The sequence below is a fragment of the Talpa occidentalis genome, unplaced genomic scaffold (assembly GCF_014898055.3).
Source record: "Talpa occidentalis isolate TD23 unplaced genomic scaffold, MPIMG_talOcc4v2.1 talOcc4.9, whole genome shotgun sequence".
Classification (NCBI taxonomy): domain Eukaryota; kingdom Metazoa; phylum Chordata; class Mammalia; order Eulipotyphla; family Talpidae; genus Talpa; species Talpa occidentalis.
Window position 1 is genome coordinate 117,102,949 of NW_023605305.1, and position 12,070 is coordinate 117,115,018.

The window sequence follows — 12,070 nt, forward strand, 5'->3', positions numbered from 1 at the left end:
GTCCCTAGCATGGCAGGGGAGGGGCGGGGGCAGCGACCCTGGAGATAGCGCCCAGGACCATGCCTCAGCGACATCAGAGGTCACCGTCCAGGGCTGTCCAGCAGAGCAGGCCCTGGGCAGGGGAGCCCTGATCGTGTGCCCACCGCCTCAGCCCAGCCCCGGTGTGTCCAGTGTCTCTGGGGGAGACAGGAAGGACCCAGGGCCCCGCTGGCCTTTCCTCTCCGGCTCCAGCCAGCCCATCTGTTTGGTGGGTCTCCATGGCGCCCAGGCCTGGCCAACCTCCAGAGGGACAGTGGGGCCTGGGAGGGAGATCAGGACCTGAGGTGGCGGCTGGCTTGCGCCAGGACCTCTGTCTTGAACGGCGCCATTCTCTGGCCCTCAGGTCAAAGTCCAAGTTCTTTAGCACGACAGTGTCCTCGTGTCCGCCCGCACCCCGTCACTCTCCACCCCAGCTTCTGGACCTCTCCATTCCCGCAGCGTGCTGTGTCCCTCCACCCCACCAGGGGCCGTGTCCTCCTGTCCCTGGCCTGGGGGTCCCCTGTTCCCCCCAGCAGCCCACCCCGTTCTCGGCAGCCATGTCCACGGCGGCCGGTGAGGATTGAGGATGGCGCTGTGCCCCCACCGCGTGTGAGGCCGCCTGACCCTTGTCTCCCCTTCGTGTGTTTTCTGCGCTCAGTCAGCATACTCGCCGCTCCACCCCAGAGCCTGGCCCTTGTGGCGCTCCCGAGCGGGGCCACAGTACACTAACGCCATGCTAACACCACGGTAACTGCACGCTAACTCCACACTAACGCCACACTAATGCCACGCTCTCTCCATGGTAACGCCACGCTAACTCCAGCATCAGCCGGTGCGTGGCTGGGCGTCCAGGTCAGCGTGCCGGCAGGTCGGGCCAGAGAGCTGGCCGACCCTGCTGCTGGGATGCGGGAGCTCTGTGGAGGGCCTGGCCTGGCTGGGAGAGCCCTGGGTTTCGGGGTGGGCGGAGGTGGCCCTGCGCCAGCCTGGTACCTGCCCCCCCCGCGCCCCAGACTGGAGGGTGCGGGTGCCCCTTCTCCTTCCCGAGGCATGTGCAGGGCTCCCGTCCTGCCTGCTGGGTGGCCTGCGGGGGTGTGCTGGCCTTGTGCCCGAGCACGGGCAACAGCGGGACGGGCTGTTGGGGCTGGAGCACAGGCGCCAGGCAGTCTCTGCTGAGTAAGCGCTGCCACAGGCCTGCCCCGCACGGGCACGGAGGGAGGCCCGGCTGTCAGCGTCAGCACAGGCCGACCTCCAGGCTGTTTTGCAATGGGGAAGGGACTGCAGAACCGGGGTAGGGAGGTCCTGGCTTCCTCAATACCTGGGGCTCAATCTCAGAGCCAGCGGGAGGTGGGGCCCCCAGAGGAGGAGCAGGAGCCAATCTAGAGCCTTTGCTTCAAACCAGCCCCCTGCAAGCTTCGGCCTCATGACCTTTCAAGGACGAGGGGCCGGGTCGCTGACCTCGAGGGCCAAGCTTGTGGGGCCTGAGGGGCAGCAGCAAGCACTGCCTTAGGGTGTAGCTGAACTATCCCCCCGTTGTGTGCATGGAGAGTGGAGCAGGTGAGGTGACTGTGCTTAAGGCCAGCGCAGCACAGGAGCGACAGGGACGTCGACCCAGAGGGGCCAGGTGCAGTGTTCAGGCCGCACGAGCGAGCGGATCGTGGTGCAGAGGGTGCAGATGAGGGTGAGGGTCTTTAACAGGATGGGTGGGGGTGGGGGGATGTGGAGGCGGGAGAGGAAAGGATTTCAAGCAGGATTCCCAGTGAAACTCCTAAAACGGCCCACCCGCTGTGGGCAGATGCCCAGCGGAACAGGCTCAGCCCAAGGGGGCCCCCCAGAAGGGGCAAGCAGGTCCCTGAGAGCTGGGACTCAAAAGGCGCCCGCGTCCACCTCGAGGTCAGCCGGCAGGTGCCCTGCCTCTGTCAGGGCGGGGGGGGGTGCCACCCCTCAGGACTCTGCCCTGGAGCTCCCTCCTCCTCCCACGCAGGCCTCGCTCTCCAGCGGCCACTCAGCGGGCCCAGCGGCTGTGGGTTGTGGGACCTGGCCCTGCTCGCTGGGGGAAGGCAGCCCCTCGCGGAGACGCCCCGGTCACAGCCGTGCCAGGACCCACTGGAGGCCTCTGCAGCCCCGCCGTGCTCTGGCCATGGGCACAGCTCCCCACCTGGACGCACCGGCCGCCCCTGCGCGGGTGACGCCTGGAGTCCAGGCAGGCGAGGCGGGAGTGTGGACATCTTAGCACCTTCTCGCCCTCACATGCTGAAATGGTAAAATTTTTTTATAGCGAGTTAAAGAAAAATAGTCTTGAAATCACTTTCGCTGGTTTCTTTTTGCATTTACGAAGGGCCTGCTAGAAAGCACAAAGTTCCACCTGCAGCCGACATGACTGTGGGGACAGCGTGGTGACGGGGCAGCTGTGGTTGCTCCTTCCATCTGAGGCCCGAGGACCTGGGGCCTCCAGCTTCAGCGATTCACCCCGAGGCCTGGGAAGCCCACAGCGTCCCCCTTGATGATGGTGGCGGGCGCAGAGCCACCGCGCAGGGAAGGGTGGTACATGACACTGGGGTGCTCTGTCCCCTACTGGGGAGGGGTGGGCGGGCGGCCAGGTGAAGGCCAGGTGGCCCGGAGGCTGCCCCCCGCCCCTGAGACAGGTGGAGAAGCAGGCGCTTGCCTCTCGGCTTCGGACTCGCACGAGGGGTGTGGAGGAGAGACGTGGGGGCCCGGGGGGCCCTGTGGGGGCCGACAACGCAGCCCTTACCTCCATCCATACGGGGTTTGCTCCTTCTGTCCAGACTTGCCTGCTCCTTCCACCCCTTCCTGTGGTTGCCCCAGAAGGCGCCTCAGGCGTGTGGCAGCGTTTGGGCCTCATGTCCGCTTTGGCCAGCCCTGTCTGGCCGCGCATCTGCCCCAGGGGTGGGTGGCTGTGGGTGTCGTTGGGAACCTCCCTGGCCTCTCCCTCCACCTCACGCTCCTGCTGAAGCTCTTTCACTCTAAGAGTCTGCCAGGTCAGTACGCCCAGTGGCCAGGCCCCTCAGCCCGTGCCAGTCTGGGGCCCCCGGGGTCCCCTCCGTGGTGTGCTCACAAGACCAGGCGTGAGCTTCCGGAGCCCTGCCCCGGGGGCCACAGGGCACACTGACCCCTCAGGGGAGTGGCCGTGGAGGGTCCTCTGCTTCACTGCCCAAAGCCCAGGCCCCTGGCGGGACAGCAGGCCCAGCGCCACCCGCAGCATCTGCACAGTCTGGCTGGGGCGAGGGGCGGGGGTGTGTGTGTGTGGTAGGGCGGGGTGGTGGCGGGGTCCTCTTGTGACGAAGTGCCTGTGCCCTGCCAAGGGCCAGCCGACCCCCCGGGCCCACCCCCATCCCCCGCAGGCAGCCCTGTCCCAGCAGGAGGTTTTCAAAGTCAGATGGACGGGGTCAAGGTCACTGTCAGAGAAAAGGAGGCTCTCAGGCAAAGCCCCTTTCCCGGGGGGTGGGCAGGCTGAGTCTGTGTTCACCCGTGGGTGGGCACACATCCCCCTGCCAGTGTGGGGGCTTTCCCGTCCCCCCACATCCTCCTTAGTTGGAGTTAGAAAGGGGGACTGCGTTAGCCAGCCCCATCACCAGGAGCTGGGGGACTTGTCCAGGGTCCCCACAGCCTCGTGCCTGCACCATGGGCCAGCTGGCCGTGTGTCCCATTGGGCGCAGCTCCCAGCCTCGACGCCTCCCTCTCTGGGGTCCTGAGCTGCGAGTGCCCAGGCCCCGAGATGGGCCTCCTGCCTCCAGTCCCCTGGCCAGGGGCCTCAGTGCCAGGCAGCACCCACAGTGCCGGGAGCGCAGAGCTCAAGCCAGCGGCACAACCGCTTTCAGGGCCCCGCACCTGGTGGGCCTGCCCACCCCCTCCCCATGGCCCAGGGTAGCCAGTGCTCAGGCAGCCCCATGCAGCTGCCCTTCCCCAACCCACGAGCCCGCATGAGGGGCTGGGGTGTGCGGGGAGTCTGGGGTGTGCCAGGGTCTGGCATCCTGGCTGGCTGGGGCTGGAGGGAGGTCTCCGCAGCAGCTGTGCCTTGCGGGGGGGCCACGAGGCGGGGTCGGGGCTGGGGGCTGGGGGTGGGGCTGGCTCTCCAGGGGCTGCTGCAGCAGCCACAAGACCAGTTCAGTTGATCTGGGCAGGGACAGCGACGGCACGACTGCCCTGGACAGCTTGGGTCTGCTGCTGGCCTCAACCTGGAGACGTGTGGGTGCTCCTGTGCAGAGGGCAGAGTGGGGCTTCCTTCCATTCCTGGCTCCTGGGGCCACCTGTGTGGCGTGGAGGCTGCGCCCCCCCCCCCCGCCTTTGTGTCTTGGGCACTCTTGGCGGCCCAGGACGTCACGCGCTGCTCTTGCCTGCTGGAGTGGGAGGGGCCCTGGGACTCAGGCAGGTCTCTCAACCCTGGACCCCGGTGCTGTCCCTCTAGTGGATCTGGCACCGGCACCCTGGCCCTGGGCAGGAGGGCCTGCTGGAGAGCTGCCAGGCCCCTGAGTGCTGCCTCCTGGGCGGCTCCCTCCCCTCTGCAGCCTGGAACCCAATAGGGAGCTCTTGTGACAAAGTGCCCGTGCCCTGCCAGGGCCAGCCGACCCTCCCGGGTCCCCCCCCCCCCGCACTCCCCCCCAGGCAGCCCTGCCCCAGCAGGAGGTTTTCAAAGTCAGATGGACGGGGCCTCCCCACCCCCTCCACTGAGCCAGGGGCTGGCCAGTGTCCCCAGGGCTCTGACCTCACTCAGACTCTCTGTCCCAGGTGGAGCTGGTTGGGTAGCTTCAGCCCAGCCAGCTTCACCCTGGGCGTGGCCTCCCGGCCGTGGTGGGTGTCTCTGTGCTCAGGAGCCTGGTGGGACGCTCCCAGGGTCAGCAGCAGGACGCAGGACTCTGGCCAGGGAGGGTGGGGGTGGGTGCGGAGGCCAGGCTGACCTGAGGCTGCAGGTGCAGGCGAGCAGAGGTCAAGGTGAAAGAGGCCGAGGTGAGGCAGAGGGGCAGAGGGCACGGGTGGGTGACATGGCACTTTATCTGGAGGTCAGCAGCAGAGGGGCCTGCCTCCCCCACAGGCACCCCCTCCCCCAGCGGGGTGCACTGGATCCTCCCAGGCTTCTTACAGCTGCTCCCTCTCCTGCAGTTGTGAGCGGGCCTGACCGGCTGTGTGTGCTCCCAACTGGCCCTGGAAGCCAGGCCCCCGTCTGCTCCAGCACAGGACCCCCCTAAATAAGAGTGAAGGAGGGAGGGAGAAAAGGAGGGCTTGTGTCGGAGTGCTTCCTAAGTCTCTCCTTGGCCCCTGGTTTAGGGACAGCTCCCCCTGCCCTCCTGGGATGGGTCTTGTCTCTTTGGAAAGTGAGTGCAGACAGGTGGGGAGAAGCTGGAGAAGCCTGGGGGAGCTGACCCAAGGCTGCAGGCCTGGCAAGCTCTGGACCCCAGAGGCCCTGGGCAGCAACGTGCCCCTCCCCGCTCTCCACAGTTTCCCAGGGCAGCGGGGCCAGCCCTGCTACCCCGAGCGTGCAGAGGGCCGAGGCCCCAGACCTGCTGAGGACATGAGCCTGCTCTCTAACTAGGGCCTCAGGGGCTCGAGCTTGAGATGCTGGCCGCGCACCAGGCAGTGGGGAGTGAGGCCGGAGCAAGGGGATGCTGTCCCGGGCCTATCACCTCGCTCCTCCCAGAAGGAGGCCTCCCCTGGCTGAGCTGCCTCAGAGCAGCTGGGCTTGGAAAATCTCCCAGGGCTCCAGAAGTCAGGGCTGCCCCTCCCGCTCCCTGCTGCGGGCTCAGGCTTTGGGGTCCTCCCAGCCTCCATCAGCCCCTGTTCCTCCATCCAAGCAGGTCCTTGGACTTCGGCCCAGCCCCAGCCTCCATCCCACCCCTCCCCACACATCCTGGACTGGCACCAAAGCCGTCTGTTCAAAAATCAGGCTGGTGTCGGGGGAAGTTTCCGGAGGCCTCTGTTCTGCAAATCGCCCCAAAATGCAGCGGGGCCTCGGCATGCAGGGGTCTTCCCTTGGTCCCCTAACATCAGACTGTCCTTGAGGGGGTCCTTGTTCCCTGAGCATGGACAGGGCCCTTTCTGGAGCTCAAGATTTCCAGATCTTCCAGCAGTTGACAGTGGGGAGTTGGGGGGGTGGGTGGTGTGTCCTGGGCTTACCAGAGAGGTATTACACTCTCTCAAAGGAGCAGGCCCCGAAGGACCCACCCGGCACCGGGGCCAGGCCTCCTGGGAGCAGGGGACAGGGAGCAGGCTGCAGGAGCGTGCCCCCGGCTGGACTGTCCCAGGGGCTGAGTGCAGACCCTCCTAGACAGCACCTGGACTGAGGCGGCACAGCCACAACTGGGGCCGCGCTGGCCAACGTGGCTTCCTCACAGGCGCTCATATCAAAGATGCGGCTCTCAGGCCTGAGCCGAACAGGGCCTGCAGCCCTGGGAGCCTGGCTTCACGCTGGACGCCCGCAGCCCAGGCCTGCCCACCTGGCTGGAGAGGCTCCCAGGACGGGCAGGGGCCGTGTGCAAGATTCTGGCCTGTCTTGTCCAGAGGCCAAGAGGAGGGGGAAGGGATGCCCGAGGACTGGGGACACCCTGAGGACGCTTCCTGCCCCACCCAAAGGCACCACTGGGCGCCCCGCCTCGCCTGCTCAGCGCTGGGCCAGGCGTCACCAGACCCAGTCACCCCCTAAGGCCCCTCTACACGGCGTCACCCACGCCCCATTCCACCGAGAAGCGGCTGCTGACCCATGCTCGTCTGTCAGTGGGAGGCGGGTCCCAGCGCCCACAGCGGGCACTCTGAGGCCCAGAGAGGGCAGGACGCCCCCTCCCACAGTGACGAGCACAGGGTCTCTGACCATTGAGCCCCTGGCTGAGTCAGACCAAGGGCGAAACAAGCCAAGGGTAATGGGCACAGCCCTCCCTCCTACGCCCTCTCCCACCCCTAAATCCTCTGGGCTATTTACTAAAAGCTGAGAGACCTCGGGTGTGGCTTGGCAGTAGGTGTCAAGGCCAGCCTGGCCCTCACCCTTGCCCTGGGGCCGCTCAGCCCAGGTGGGGGCAGGGCTGGTGCTGGGGAGCAGGAGGGAACGGCGACGGGCAGTGGGGTGAAAGGAGCTGAGGTGAGGGCCGTGGCACCCTGCCCGCCCGGGCAGTGGGCCCAGAGCCGCCGTCTGTCCGGGAAGGCCCACGGGGTGTTTCCGAGAAGCCGCGACACCCAGGAGCAGTGTGACCTCCGGCCGCTCCGGCCCTGAGGGCTCTGGCGATGCACAGCCTGTTTATTGACCCCGCCAGCTCCTCCGGGCAGCTTATCCCCTGGACCAGCGGGCGCAGGGGCAGGGAGTCCAGACCCGGCCGGTGGGCTCGCTGGACCTGCACTCCCTGGATAGTGGGCCCGGAAAGCCCTGCCAGGTGCCTGCCACTGTGGGGGAAGGAAGGCTTGGTGCGTCCCACTGCTGCCCCAGCGGCCGGTCATTGGGGCCGGCCTAGCCCCTGAAATCATGTCCATCCATGTCCATCCAGACGCCGGCACCTGACCCCCAAGTGAGCTGTCCACATCCTTGTGCCTCTCCAGCTCCACACCCCCATTCACCCCTTAGGACAGCCCACCCCACTCCACCTCCATTCAATCCTGGGGCGCCCTACACCCCGCGACAGAGTCCTGTAGACACCAGCAGGGACGCCCTGCACCCCCTTGGGTCCCTGGGACGCCTTCGCGGAGTGACCAGCACGTGCAGCTGTGTGCGCGCCACGTGGTCAGGCTGTGGGGGGGGGGCGGTGGGTCTTCCCCTGTGCTGGGGTCCGGGGTCACCCCGAAATGTTTCGGGGGGGACAGGCGCCGGCAGGCGGCGGGCGCGGCGGGGCGACCTGCGGGGAGGGTCGGGGCTGCCCGAGCAGCGGAGTGGACGAGGCGCCCGGGCCGACGCGTCCTTCGGGCAGGAGCCGTCCCGGCCCGCCGCGGGGACTCGGTCTTTCGGGGTCCGCCGCGCGCCCCAGGGCCGGGACCCCCGGCTGGCTGCGCCCCTCGGCGCACCGAGCCGGGACGGAGCGGGGTGGGGGACGCCGTCCGTGGCAGTGCCGGGCAGGGCAGGAGGCGGGGCGTTCCCTCGGCGCGGGGGAGTCGGGGTGCCAGGACCCCACACCCGCGGGACGCGTCCCCGGAGCTCCCCGCGGCCCGCGGCGCCTGCTGCCCCCTGCTGGGCGAAGGTCTCCGCCTTGGAGCCCGCCGCGGGGGCCGGGCCGAGGCCGCGGGGCGCAGACCAGAGGCTCGGCACCCGGGACGCGCGCCGTGAATCCTGGGGTCCCGCACCCCAGACTCCCCCGGGCGCCCCGACGCCACCAGCCGGGAGACCCGACGGGCCCCGCCCCCGCGGGCCTCGCATCGTGGTCCCCGGGGAGAGGCCGTGGAGGCGCCCCCCTACCCCCAGCCCCCCCCCCCGGGAACGCGCGCGGCAGGGCGAGAGGAGGCGCCTTCGCCCCGACGGGCCGCAGCGCGGGGAAGGGCGCGGGGTGCGCGTCCAGCGGCGCCGTCCGCTGCCCACCCGGCGGCCGCGAGGGGCCGAGCGCGCGTGTGGGCAGCGCGGCCCCCCCAGGCGCGGCCCGGGCGCGCGGGCGTGGGCAGGTCGGCGCCTGTGCCCGGGCCGGCCGGCAGGTCAGCGCCGGTGCTGGGGGACAGCGGCCCCGCCCCTCCTGCGGCCGCGGGGGAACAGGCGGCGGCGAGACCAGGCTGAACAGAGTTGGCCCCAGGGGAGGGGAGGCGGGGCTGGCGGGCTTGGCTGGGTTTGGGGGTGCATTTGCCCCAAACTCGTTGTGTGTAACCCACGGGCCATCAATAGAATTTGAATGAAAAAAGTACCTGGATTCTTGGGGATTTGGGGCCTGCTGGATGGTCTGGCTCAGGGGGAGACGAACCCGGCCTGGGCCCTGAGTGCGAGCGTGCCTGGCGCGGGGAACAGGGGCGGCCGGGAGTGTCCTCGTGTCCACGGGCCGAGCCCGGCAGAGCCCCAGGAGCCAAGGCCCGGCCGAGCGCGGCGCTGCGGGGAAGCCCGGCCGCGGACCTCCTCGGGAGAGGACAGAGTTTCTGTATCTGTGCCTGTTATTAGCCGCAACCACGGATGGGGCTTTTCTGAGTTCCGAGGCTTTCTGTGAATCTGTGAATCGCTAAACATAAGTATTGTAACAGGGGGGTCCCCAGGAAAAGGGGAGGTTCCAGGTTCTCTGATCCCCCCAAGGGAGGGGGAGCTAAGGAGAGAGGACAAGGAAGCAGGATGGAGAGCAGGAGGGACCTGGAGGAGCGTGGAGCAGAGACACGTGAAGAAGCTGCGCTGGCCTTGTGGTCCTGGACTGGGTGGCCCAGCGTGGGTGAGCCCCGGGGAGGTTAACCACGGCAGCTTTTATCTATCTATCTATCTATCTATCTATCTATCTATCTATCTATCTATCTATCTATCTATCTATCTATCTATACATACAAGCACTGGGTACAGTCAGAAGCGCCGGAGGGTGAGAGAATTCACCAGAGCCAGAGCCGGGAGCAGAGCAGGCAGAAGGACCGAGGTACACTGCTGAGGGGAGCAGCGGGCGGCAGGAGAGGTCTGTGCACCATGTGGGACCCTCGCCCAGCGGCCGGGGATCGAACCGGCCCTGCAGAGGCTGCGGGCAGCCTTGCAATCCAGCGCTCAACCGCTGCGCCACCAGGGGAGGCCCGGCAGCTTTTGATTTGATTTTCATTTTCCTCTTTTCCTCCCAGACTTGTCTGGCTGTTGCTGACCCTTTTCTGTGGGTCCTCACTGGAAGGTGCTTCAGACTGTGGTGGCTTTCAGGTCTTGCTCTGGGCCAATCCAGTTTGGGTGGACTTTTACCCATGAGGGGACTGGTAACTTCGGGAGCTTGATTTGGAAACTCTATGCTTTGTCTTTTCTGTGTTGCTCACTAATTGTATTCAGGTTCCTTTCCATTAAAGGTCTATATGCTTTGTCTCCATGAGGCAGATGGCAGAACCTATTCACAGCAGGAAGGTTTGGCCTTTCTGGATGATCCTCTCTCTGCCCTGTAACAGACTGACCTTGGAGACTTCTAGAACTACAGGTGCTGTTGAGTGTGATTTACCAGATAGAAACCGACTTAATAAAACAGCACAAGCAGCTGCTGGGAAAAGGCCAGATGAGATGGGGTTGGTGCACTGGTGAGTCCCAGGCAGGTCCACGGCACGGAAGTGCAGCTCAGCTGTGATTATTGTCTAGAGATAAATTTACCAATGGAATTTAGGAATTACAGACGCAACTCTAAAGCAGTTGACTTACTTGATACATAAGGAAATACACAGCCATTTGGTTATCATTATCTGTCGCAGCTAAGAGGTAGGCAGAGGAGAATGTTGGGTGGATTAGGACACAGTTGCCAGCTTGCAGGGACCGTACTGAAGGTAGAAAATGCTGACATAATAGTGAAGAAAATTAGTGATTAGCAGGGGAATGTGGAAAGACAAAGGGGAGAGTTGAGAAACCCGTTCCACCAGAGTAAAAATCTTCACAGTTATTAATAAATGGGTGAATAAAGTTAGGGGCCAGGAGGCTATGGGTCAATGCAAATGTCTTAATTCACTAGTAGCGGCTGCACGGCTGACGGGGGTCTGCGAGTCCCCCAACATAGAAGGGCTCTCTGCACATCAGCTCTATTTACCCTACTTGGGAGGAATTTTAAAATCCAAATGATGAAAAGTTGGTGTGCATGTCTTCAGCTTCCCTACACAATGCCCGTTTTCCAAAGCAGTTTTACCTGGTTATATTACCTGAGAGTTCATAAAACCTGCAAACTCTCAAGACCCACCACGAATCACTGAGCAGTCTGCACATGAACTAGACCTCTAGGTCTACCACTTCTCTATTTTACTTTTTTACAGGCAAAAGTCAGATGGTTTTAGAGTAACCGTAGATTAGACTTAACCGCTTGTTGATGTCAGTTGCAGCTGTAACTGTGGAAGTGATACTTTCAATCCAGCAAATCAGCTCAGTTCCTGTACTTGGTTGCAGTTACTGACTTAGACAGTCCTTCCCACCTCTCTCTTTGTGTGTGTGTGTGTGTGTGTGTGTGTGTGTGTGTGTGGTGTATGAGGCCCACACCCGCATTCAATCCTTGTGGTAATCCAACAGCTTACCACGGTGCTACTGCCTGTCTGATTCACAGAAGAGAACATGAGACTGAAAGCGGACCCAGAATCTGTCTTGTTCCACATGCAAGTTCTTACACACTTTTTGTATGTATCTCCCCAATAGTCCAAATTCTGTTAAAACTCACTTAAAGAGAATGGGGTTCCGTTTTGGATTAATGAACAAGTAATTAGCTGATTTCTAATGTCACAGATATGCACATGGATATTTACAGATCCCTCCTATTAAATGGATTTTTATTATTATTTTTAAAGATTTATTTATTTATGCATACAAGGGCTGGGGTACAGGCCAGAGGTGTGTGTGTGTGGGGGTGAGAGGATCCACCAGAGACAGAGTGGGGAACAGGCAGGCTGACTGAAATCCACTGCTGAGGGGAGCAGCGGGGAGCCAGGAGAGGTCTGCTGCGCCATGTGGGTTGCTCCCTGGCTGGGGATCGAGCTGGTGCTTCAGTGGCTGCGGATTGCTTCAGAGGTTGCGTCTTAACCCCTTGCGCCACCAGGGAGGCCCTTAAATGGATTTTTAAAAATATCTATCATCTGCAAAAAACCCCTCTGTATTTCTGAATTTCAAAATCCTCATGAACTATTTAAGGAACTGGGTAACCAGATAGACAGACACCCCAAAAGATAAATTTACAGCTGTCAAAAACGACGCTGTCAACTCCTTGTGAGTGTGTAGAGGGCCGCCGGGCCCAGCCCTCGCTGCCCTGGAGTCTCGCCAGCCTGGCCCCGCGGGGCTGGAGCGGCAGGGGCGCGGGCCGGGCGCGGGGCGCCGAGGGGGGCCTGTGTTTTCAGTCTGGGAGGCGCGGGGCTTGGGCAAGTCTCGGTCTCCGCTCGGCCCGGGGCAGGGTCCGGGCTGGCCACGCAGCCCCGAGCCTCCGGGAGAGGCGCCGACGCCGCGCCGCGCCGGGGTGGTTGCTCC